The sequence below is a fragment of the Tamandua tetradactyla genome, chromosome 25, assembly GCF_023851605.1.
Source record: "Tamandua tetradactyla isolate mTamTet1 chromosome 25, mTamTet1.pri, whole genome shotgun sequence".
Classification (NCBI taxonomy): domain Eukaryota; kingdom Metazoa; phylum Chordata; class Mammalia; order Pilosa; family Myrmecophagidae; genus Tamandua; species Tamandua tetradactyla.
In genome coordinates, this window is record NC_135351.1 from 1,115,340 (window position 1) to 1,121,822 (window position 6,483).

A 6,483-nucleotide genomic window follows, 5' to 3' on the forward strand; every position below is an offset into this window, starting at 1 on the left:
ATTTGTGCATTATCTTCCAGGACTCATTTGAAATAGGTGATGGAGAATTTCCTTTACTTGCAGGATGTACAGCTTTCAAGACTTACTTTCCACCAGTGCAAGTTTGGGAGCTCTGTGGGTTTTTTAAAAAATTGAACAGTAAAAGAATTTTTATTGTCTCAATTCATTGTGTGTGTGTGTGTGTGTGTGTGTGTGTGTGTGTTTTGACAATATAATTCCCTGAAAGATTGTGTGGATTCCTGATTTACTTCTTTCCAGCCAGCTTCATATGCCAGTATCCACTTATAAAATTCTGTACTGGACATAATTCTCAATATTGATTTTTATCCTTGTTTCCTTACCCCATCAACTTAATAGCAGCCATACGAATCATTTAAAAGTATAACCTCACATGGGAAGTTCATATACTTAACCTTATCTTTTCTCCTGGCTTGAATATAATGCCTTTGTTGCTCAGAATCTTTTTTCAATCCTCTATCCCTTACTGTATGGGGTTTAGAAGGAGTTAGCTGTTCTAAACTTCAAGGCCTCAAATTTATGAACCATATTCCCTTTCATTCCTGCTTGCACATGTGTTTTTCATGAACTTGTCACTATCCTGTGTTATCTTGCTAATGGGAGAAAGTAGGAGGCGGCATTATCAGTCTGATGGTTGTCCACCATTCTAGAGCTACAGGCTTAGGAAGCACTCAACTTGTATTTTAATTCCTCACTGCTAAACCATTTATGATATAATATGTAGACTTAAACAATTAGAATTTATTGGCTCATGGTTTGGAGGCTAGAAGTCCAAAATCATTTGTCAGCAAAGATATACTTTCTCTCTAAAGAATTTGTCATTCTGGGGATGGTGGCTGGCAATTCTTGGCTCTTGTCTTTTCTGTTACATGGTAATGCACATGGCAGGGACTTCTCCTTTCTTGGGTCCATGGTCTTGCTTCCAGTGACTTTCTCTAGAGAGCTTAAGAATTTATTTTTCAACTTTTCCCTTACATCTTGCATTTTGCTAAATGCTGTAAAGAGAATGAAGGCTGCATCTTCACACCTTGCTTGAAAATCTCCTAAAATGAATATCCAGTTCACTTTCCACGTTTTTAAGCGCTTGTCCTAGCAGCACTTGGTTCCAAAACTTGGGTTCTCTACACAATCAGAGTGACCGAATGTGTGGATGTGGATGTGGGTGTACATTTATTTGTGAATTGCCTATGTAAACATTATGAGATTTATTGTAAGAATTGGCTCATGTGATTATTGGGATTGGCAAATCTGAACTTCATAGCATAGGCTGCAAGTTAGGAACTCCAATGAAGGTTTTGATGAATTCCCCAGCAAGAGGTGTCTGGGTAAAGTAGTGATAGAAATTCCTCTTTCTGACAGCTGAAATCCTCACATCTCCTTTTAAGGCCTTCTCCTATTGAATGGAGCTTCTCTCATTTCTGAAGGCAAATTTCCTTTGTTGATTGTGTATGTAATCATCCATAGATACAATCAAGTGTCTAATGATTTCAATCCATGAAATGCCCTCACAGTAACAATCAAAACAGTGCTTGCTTAACCAAATGACGGGGCACCATAAACTGGCTAAATTGCATGTATATACATATAATTATGCATTGTTTATTATGTATTATGTATCCTTTCTCTCTCCTTTCTTCCTTCTGCATTTTCTTCTCCTTCTTCATCCTCTCCTCCTCCTCTTCCTCCTTCTTATGTTATGTTAATTTTTCCTTTCATCTCAGTACAAGGTCTCTATGCCCCTGAAGAACTGACTCATTTTCAGATAAGATTATGAAGATTGCGACTTACCTGTTTTCCAAGTTGTGTACTTTGCATTTATGGCCAGAAAGCTGATCTCTATCAATTTTCAGATCAAAGCAAGGGTTCCTTTTCTGGGAATAAGATATTGGGTAGAATAAGCCTGATGAGGCTATCTCGACAACTTTTTCATGGCACTTGGTGACTTCAGAGAAGTTAACACAGTAGGTTATTACTCTCTAGTTATGTGAGTTTTTTCATGAATTGCTTTTTCTTCCAGTAGATAGTAACTCCATATGATACTTCCACAATCAGCATTGTATCCTTATAACCTAGTACAGTGCTCTACACACTTAATAAATATTGATTGAATGAATACTAAATGAGTGCCACAATTCCTATTTTCTAGATTGTTAAAATACTAGACCTAAATATTATGAAATTTCCTGACTGGAAACCATTGACATATTATTGGATAAAAATCTATCTAATTCCTAGGGTATGATTTCAGATTTCATTTTGTGCCAGCAAGGTGTGGGACATAGGGCCCAGTGTTTATCATGATTTTTCCATTGTCTGAAAATTTCCCATTTAGCCACATTGTTGGAAAAACAGACAAGAAGATTTCAGAGGAATTGTAAAGTTCACAGAGAAATGCATTTTGTGCATGTGTGTGAGTAAGTAAATTGAGGAGATTGCTTAACTTTTTTTTAACTTAAAAGGTCTTGAGCATAAATATTATAATTATGTTAAACTATAAACATAAATATATAAACCTTTTTACAGCTCTTACACAAATACGAAATTCAAAAATGTATTATTTACATCCTGACCAAAAAGGGAGAAAAGAAGTGTAACTAATAAAGTATTCATGGCAGAGAAAATTCAAACAGAGATGAGAGGCTACTCTGGAAGTTGCTTTTATTCAAACTCAGTTAGACATTGCTACCTATCATAACTTGCCAAACCCCAACCAGAGCCATTCCAGTCAATCCTAAAGAACACCTAGAGCAATATATAAGATTTCACAAGAGTTCCATGCACTAGAGTAACTTTGCAGAAACCTACAACCTCCAGATGTTTCCTGGACCAGATAAGTCCTGAAACCTAGAGGGCCCAGCCTCTCTAGAACATCAGATAGTTCCATCTCCCTACCCCATATTATTGACAGCCCTGTCCAACATGAAAAAGTTAGAATGGCCATAGCCCAAACACCCCTAAAGAGAGGGAGAGAAAGATCAAAGATGATGGTGGAGTTACACAGAGAAGATAGGATTTAACAAATGAATATGAATGCTGAATCATTAAATTCATATTTCTTTTAGTCTCCAGTATCTTAGAGCAGGTAGAAGTAAAAACCTAAAATTATGGAACTGTAACCCATGCCAAACTGAGATATGTTCTACAACTAATTGTGTTGCTGTGCTTTGAAATTTATTGGCTTTTTGTATATATGTTATTTTTCACAAAAAAGAAAAAAAGTTGATTGTAATGATAAAAAAAAATTATTCCTTCTAGCTTCTTATATTCTGGAGCAGCTAGAAGGAAAAATTTGAGAGGATGGTAGGGTAACCATTGACAAATTCTGGAATCTGTCCTGTAACTATTTGTAAAAGAGTTCTTTGAAAAGTATTGCTTTTTTCTTTCTTTGCTTTTTATATATGTTATACTATACAATGAAAAGTTAAAAATTATATTGCTTAATAAGAACAAGATTAGGAAACTTATATAATCCTGATCAACAACCAGTGAAACTAGATTCCACCTCACCTTGTGTTTATCATACTGTCTTCTCCTCTTTCTTTTCTTTTCCTCTGATAAGCTTCCACTACTCTGCTCCTGGAGATTTTCAACTCCCCAACACATTCTGTATTAAAAATATTGCGAGGCATATATTCCTTCTACAGTCTGCAATGCAGTTAATTTTTACTTGATTAAAAATGCAACAATTTTCAAGTCCACCTTTGCTTAGTCACCAAAATTAAAGAAATATTACCTAATGATCATATAATCAATAAACAAAAACACAAATGAAGTCACCTTGCCATCCTCTGATCTATAGCAGACATGCAAATATTCCAGAAATCACTTATATTGAAAGTTCTTATATTAGGATTCAAATTTAAAAAATGTAAATTTAATACTTTAATAATTTGTGAGACAAGCATGAGAGTTTCCAAAAATTTATGATTGGGCTATAGTTAAAAAACATTGGGCTAAATAAATTGCTGCCTATTTATTGAAACTTAAAGAATTTGATACCGTTTTTCTCTATGTGCGTGCATGTGTGTGAATGAGAGTGGAAGAGAGGAGACATTTTAAAAATATAATTGCTTACTTTAAGCTGGTCTTAAAATGTTGATGGAGGTGCAATCTCTTATATAAATCTGAGAAGAGATTCAGGTTATATTTTCAAGATTTTGAACTTCAGTTGGACTTCATTAGATGAAAGATAATATGGGAATCTAGTAAATAAATATGTGAGTTTGAGAGCTGTATGCCTTGAGTAAATGTCAAGACTAAAGCTCATCATCTCCACTGAAGTGAAATATTAAAAAATTTTGTTTGGAGATGGTGCTTACTAGTTTTTAATGTTGTACACTGTTCAGTACTTTATAAACTCAAACTTAATGCAGAAGTTTACATGATAATAAACAGATTGTATCTGATTTTAAACTTTCCTGTCGATATGCAGAAGTCAGCTAAAATACCAATTTACTTTTTTCTTGACTGTACATAAACCTTTCCAGAAAGGCTCTGTGTACATACGAAAATACAGTGCTTTAGGGCTCTCAAGGGAAATGAAATGTACAGGATATATTTACATACACACACACATAAACATTATAAGCTTTAGCATAAGAATTGGCCCATACCACCATGGGGATTGGTAAATCCAAATTCAGTAGTGCAGGCCACAAGCTGAGAAGGATGGAGCATTTTTACTCTTCTGTTTTGATTGTAGATGTTATCTGCCATAAACACAACACAACTCTTCATTCCTTTTTAGCAAAATCAAAATTAAATTTGATAGCCAAATTTTAACATGCATATGATTTTCTATTTTGAGCTAATATGTTTTTATTTTAAATCACAAGAATTTCCCCGTAATTAGAACAAGAAAATAAATATGAAATTAAACTCAAAGTCCCTACACCTTTCCTAATATAGTTATCTAAACATTAAGAATACTATACATTTTCAAATTGTAGTTTCCACATTTACCCCACAACTGATTTTTGAAACATTTTTACTGTGGTAATGTATATACAAGATAACCTTTGCCATTGCAATTTGATTTAAAATCATAAATTTATTACAAATATTTTCAGATGCTAGAGCCTTAATATTCAAATTCAAGACACATATATTCTTTTCAATAATGAAAAATACATACTGTAGCTGATGGTGGAGTCTATATGTCAACATGGTTAGAGTTTGGTACCCAATTGCTTGGTCAAGCAAGCTCTGGCCTGATTGCTACTATGAGGTTATTTCATAGATGGATTCACACATATAGTATATGCATTGTATAGCATATGTAAAGGAATTATTTCCTAATATGCAGTGTCTGTCAGTGTGAGATCCTTTGGCTTCATGCCTGTTGATACCAGGATTGTTTACCATTTTAATTATTTTTATTAGGGTACTAATGGTTATTGGGATGGTTTTCACAAATCTCATCCCCAAAGAATATAATTTCACTTTTATGGTGATTGCATCTACCATAAAAAAGGAGATTGCCATCCTTAGGGAGAAGAGTCTCCTCATCCAATCAGTTGGAGACCTTAAAGCTAGATCTGAGGATTGCAGCAGCTAGAATAAAGAACATCTATTTCTGTTTTATTTAGTCTGCTTTTCCTGGGGAATTCGATGTCACTATCATCAAAGTTTCCAACCCATGGCCTGTCCTATGAAATTCAAACTTGCCAATCCTAACAGTCACTTGAGCCAATTCCCATAAATCTTTTAATATTTACATGTAGATCTATTGCATTGGATTTCTTTTTCTGGGAAATCCTAATACATGTTGAAATTTTACTTCACATTCCAAAGCCATGAAGATTTGGAGGTATCCATTAATATTTAATTATTTTTTGTTTCCCCCTAGATGTTTGGTATTATATAGGCATTGTATAGCATATGTAAAGGAATTATTTCCTAATATGCAGTGTCTGTCAGTGTGAGATCCTTTGGCTTCATGCCTGTTGATACCAGGATTGTTTACCATTTTACTTATTTTTATTAGGGTACTAATGGTTATTGGGATGGTTTTCACAAATCTCATCCCCAAAGAATATAATTTCACTGCAAAAGGAAACAGTAAAGTGTCATAGGAGTAATTTTCCTGAAGTGCCATTACCACCCTACAAAACAAAAATGAACAGAATTTGCTTAGTTAAAGTTACACTAATCAGGATTGAGGGCAAGATGGAAGCATAGTGAGATGTGGAATTTAGTTTGTCCTCCAGAGCAGCTAGTAAATACCAGGAACAATACAGAACAACTGCTGGGGGAACGTCAGAGACCAGGCACACATCATACAACAGTGTGGAATGGGTGGAACAGCTGAGATCCTCCCACACAGAACTATAAGACTTCCAAGCCACAGTGGCTAGTGCCCCTCTTCCATGGGAATGGCATGCTGGTTACCTGAGGAGAAAGGAAACAGACTTTACTAGTAGCAAGGAGTTAGCTCAATCAAGCTCCAATTACAGAATTAACTAC

At 34.8% G+C, this 6,483-nt stretch overlaps 1 long non-coding RNA gene across 1 annotated transcript; it reads right to left on the reverse strand.

Annotated features, from left to right (window-relative positions):
• Nucleotides 1-1,805: 1,805 nt before the first annotated feature.
• On the reverse strand, nucleotides 1,806-4,874 carry LOC143668885 (uncharacterized). The gene is made up of 3 exons (XR_013168615.1): nucleotides 4,632-4,874; nucleotides 3,526-3,622; nucleotides 1,806-1,889 (listed from the first exon to the last, which is right to left on the reverse strand). It is a non-coding gene; the product is annotated as an uncharacterized LOC143668885 (long non-coding RNA).
• Nucleotides 4,875-6,483: the final 1,609 nt, after the last annotated feature.